Here is a 5,008-nt window from a genome sequence, read left to right on the forward strand (position 1 = left end):
CCACATGCATATAATAACACATATGCATTCTATTTATATTGCTCAATCAAAAAGCATGTTTGGGGTGCCTGAGTGTCTCAGTTGGTTAAGCGTCTGACTTGGACTCAGATCATGATCTCACAGTTCGTGTGTTCAAACCCTGCATTGGGTTCTGTGCTGACAGCCTAGAGCCTGGAGTCTGCTTAGAATTCTGTGTCTCCCTCTCTCTCTGTCCTTCCCCCGCCCATGTTCTGTCTCTCTCTTTCTGAAATAAATAAGCATTTAAAAAAATTGCAAAAGCACATTTTTCTCCTTAACTATTGCTTATATGCTTCAAGAGAAAAAAAATTAAATTTAACCTAAATGTCAAAATTCTCTAGAAAAAGGATCCTGTGCACTGCTGGTGGAAATATAAATTGGTGTAGCCACTTTAGAAAATAGTATGGAGGTTTCTCAAAAATTAAAAATAGAACTACATGGTCCAGCAATTCCACTGCTGATTATTTATCCAAAGGAAATGAAAACACTATCTTGAACAGTTTCCCTATGTTCCCTGAAGTAGCCAGGAAATGGAAACAACCTAAATGTGCATTAATGGGTAAATGGATAAAGAAAATGTGGTATATATATGTGTATATATATATATATATATATATACACACACATATATGTATATGTATATATATATACACACACATATATGTATATGTGTATATAGATATACACACACACATATATATACACATACATATATATGTATGTATATATATATGTATATGCACAATGGAGTATTATTCAGGCATAAAAAAGAAGCAGATCTTGGGGCTCCTGGGTGGCTCAGTCGGTTAAGCATCCAACTTTGTCTCGGGTCATGATCTTGTGGTTTGTGAGTTTGAGCCCTTCATCGGGCTCTGTGCTGGCAGCTCAGAGCCTGGAGCCTGCTTCGGATTCTGTGTCTCCCTCTCTCTCTGCCCCTCCCCAACTTGTGCTCTCTCTCTGTCTCTCAAAAAGTGAATAAATGTAAAAAAAAAAAAATTAAAAAAAAAGAAAGAAGCAGATCCTGCCATTTGTGGGAACATGGATGGACCTTAAGGGCATTATGCTAAGTGAAATAAGTCAAACAGAGAAAAAAATACTGAATGACCTCACTTATATGTAGAATCTAAAAAAACAAAACAAAACAAAAAAACTCAACTGGGACACCTAGGTGGCTCAGACAATTAAGTGTCCAACTAAGTGTCCAACTCTTGATTTTGGCTCAAGTCTTGATCTCACAGTTCGTGGGATCAAGCTCCACGTTGGGCTCTGTCACTGCAGAGTGTGCTTGGGATTCTCTCTTTCCCTCTCTCTCTGCCTCTTCCCTACTTGCACTATCTCTCCCAAAATAAGTAAAGAAACTTAAAAAAAAAATCTGAACTTGCAGAAACAGAGAACAGATTGGGAATTGATGGAGGTGTAGTGGGGGAAATGTGTGAAGGTGGTCCAAAGGCACAAACTTCCAATCATAAGATGAGTAAGTTCCAAAGAAAGGTAATGTACATCATGGTGACTATAGCTGACAATACTGTATTGTATATCTGGAAGTGGCTAAGAGAGTAGATCTTAAAAGTCCTCATTGAAAGAAAAATAATGTGTTAAAATTTGTGAAAAAAAGAATACTTTGATTAATCCATATTCTGGGGTTAACAATTATTAGGCTGTTGATTGCACAGACTTTTCCTAGCCATCCTTCTTAATTGGAGAATCTGAGACACTAACAATTACACACTGTTGATAGAAACAAAACAAAAACAAACAAAAAAAAATAAGAAAACCTCTACAATATGCCTAAAGTGCCATCCTTTCCTTAAAAATTCCACAATAACCTATCACCACCCATCCCAGATAATTGAATGTATTTTCTACTTTGAACTGTCAAAGCAGTGTGAATCTCAACCGTTTCATCTGTCATCCATCCATTTATTCACCCATAAGTCTTACTCATTGAATCCCATAAGTATTTTCTAATGCATTGCTGGAACTGTTAGGCATTTAGGAAAACGTATACAGTCCTTGCTGTAAAGGAGTTTGTGGTCTATCACTGGGGATGGACAGTAATTCCACAAAAATCGAAAACATTTGTAATTACAGATTTGGATATTATTTGTTTTTTTCCTCTGCTAAGGTATGAGGACATTAAGAGCAAGTACTGTGCTTTCTTCATCTCTTTATCCTCTTATAATATCTAAAATATTCTTTGCACCAAATAGCTATTCAGCTAAATATTAAAAATTTACAAGGTGAGGCACCTGGGTGGCTCAGTCAGTTAAGCATCCGACTTCGGCTCAGGGCATGATCTCACAGCTCATGAGTTTGAGCCCTGCGTTGGGCTCTGTGCTGACAGCTCAGAGCCTGGAGCCTGCTTCAGATTCTGTCTTACTCTCTTTCTGCCCCTCCCCCACTCATATTCTGACTCTCTCTCAAAATAAGTAAACATAATATAAAAATTAAAAGAAAAATTTACAAGGCTCTGTATCTAATTCCAATATAATTGTTTTTAATTTTTAAAATTAATTTATTACAGAGAGAGAGAGAGAGAGAGAGCACAAGCGAGTGGGGGAGGGGCAGAGAGAGCAGGAGAGACAGAATCCTAACATTGTCAGCACGGAGCCTGGCACAGGTTTTGAACTCACGAACTTTGAGAGCATGACCTGAGTCAAAATCAAGAGGTGGACGCTTAACCAACTAAGCCACCCAGGCGCCCCTCCCACATAGTTTTAATGACAATTTGTTTTGTTCTTGTTCTTCCAGGAGAATTGTTCTTTTTGAGATTTCTAGTTGTTAGGAGAAATTATTAGGTACAAACTGACTTGGCATTTCTGTTGATGACTATGGAAGTTGAAAAAACACACACAAAATAAACCTCACTATAGTTAAAGTTTCAAACAGTTATGTTTTCTGTGGAGATTTATAAAAAAATAATTATGTCATTGAAGGATACAAGTATATATAGGAAGATTTCCCTTAAATATATAACTTGTTGATGAAATTTCCACAAAGCAAATATCTGGAATGAGCAATCCCTGTACAAATAAAAAAATCCTATGATAATTTTGATCCTAGTTGGCAAAACTCACTCTATACAATGACTATCACATTGCCTTGTACAGATAATATTTTATAAGAATGCTAAATATTTTAATGCAATCTACCTGGATTTCTTATAGGTAAATGAGTTATACTAATTTTCATGCTTACACTATTAAGTAAAGTGAAAATGTGCTTCTCATAGCAAGTGCTTTCCTACAAATACATACCAGCTGAACACTAAATCTGTCTTGGAATCTTTTGCCCTCTTGGCATTCTGTTGCTCCTGTTTTGTCAACTCTGGTGAATGAGTTTGCCTCAGTCTTTGTTTCTGTTCTCAGAGCTTCTGACTATTGCTAGACCCACTATAATTTTATATGGGGTGTTCCCTGTGCTGAGAAATTCTTTGTTTCCTCTCCTGTTGAGTTGCTATTTTGTTCCTGGAAGTGGTAGTTTTGGTTTGAAATCTGTGTCAGTTCACAACTCTAACCTTTAGTAATTTATTTGGTTTATATTTATTGAAAAGTGTGAATTCTAATTTTTAAATTTTATTTTTACTTAATTTTTCTTCTCAGTGTTAATGTTCCACTTGGCCTTTTTATTCCCTAATTACTCAGCAATGTTCTTTACTCAGTTCTAGTTCTTTTCAACTTTCTTCAGCATTCTACACTGTTATGCCACTACAGGATCTGGATATATTAGAGTACAAAAGGGAGTGCTTCTCTTTTCTTTCCCTTGGTTTTCACCACATCTCACATAGCCTGGTTTTTCTGCTAAGAATTGTTCTGGTATTTTCATAGCTGAGTTTTCTTCTGCCTTGCAAACTAAAATATTTATAAGACTTGTAATTTGCCTAACACATGTTGGTGCTTAACAAGTATTTTTGGCTTATTAAACACACTAAGTTTCACTCTGTTTTCTCTTTCTTCATATTCTGTTTCATTACTTCATTTATTTTTTCCTCTCTTTCTTCTCTATCTTTACAACAATTCTCTTTCTTTTGGCAGCTTGCCCAAGACCCATAAATAGGCTTAAGTCCCCTTCCTTGAATGTATAGATACAGAATAAATGTGTGTAGTTCAGTTTTCCAGTTGCAAAAAAATGGAAACCAATTCTGCTTAATTTAAATATAAAAAAATATTTGCATGTGAGTATTCAGAAGTTCAACAGATCAAGAGGAATCATGGGAAGCTAGGATCTGGTTGAAAGAGATTCATTTACATACCCGAAAAAAGGAGTATAAAACATAAAACAAGTAATGTAAAATAACTTTTCTTCATACATGCAAATACAATCTTATTTCCTGCTCAGTACTCCACACTCCATAAACATGAAACTTCAGAAACTGGCTTATAATCATCCTCCCTTTAGTCCTGTTGTGATTCTATCTTGGTATTATGCAACTTATAGACTAAATTGTAAAGTTAGGTAGCCCAAATGACTTTTTTTTTTTTTTTTTTTGCATTTCCACAAGTTTATTTGGTTTTCTTGGCTTTAATTTTATACCAGGGTTAAGTCAATATATTTTTTCTATTTATCTGAAGAAATAGTAAAAAGTGTTTTTTTTAATATGAAATTATTGTCAAATTGGTTTCCATACAACACCCAGTTCTCTTACCTACAGGTACCCTCCTCATTGCCCATCACCCACCCTCTCTCCCTCCCTCTCCCCATTAACCCTCAGTTTATTCTCAGTTTTTAAGAGTCTCTTATGGTTTGGCTCTCTCCCTCTCTAACTTTTTTTTTCCTTCCCTCCCCCATGTCTTCTGTTAAGTTTCTCAGGATCCACATAAGAGTGAAAACATATGGTATCTGTCTTTCTCTGTATGACTTATTTCACTTAGTATAACACTCTCCAGTTCCATCCATGTTGCTACAAAAGGCCATATTTCATTCTTTTTCATTGCCACATAGTATTCCATTGTGTATATAAACCACAATTTCTTTATCCATTCATCAGTTA

Source organism: Herpailurus yagouaroundi, unplaced genomic scaffold (assembly GCF_014898765.1).
Source record: "Herpailurus yagouaroundi ecotype Mexico unplaced genomic scaffold, PumYag 141, whole genome shotgun sequence".
Taxonomy (NCBI): Eukaryota; Metazoa; Chordata; class Mammalia; order Carnivora; family Felidae; genus Herpailurus; species Herpailurus yagouaroundi.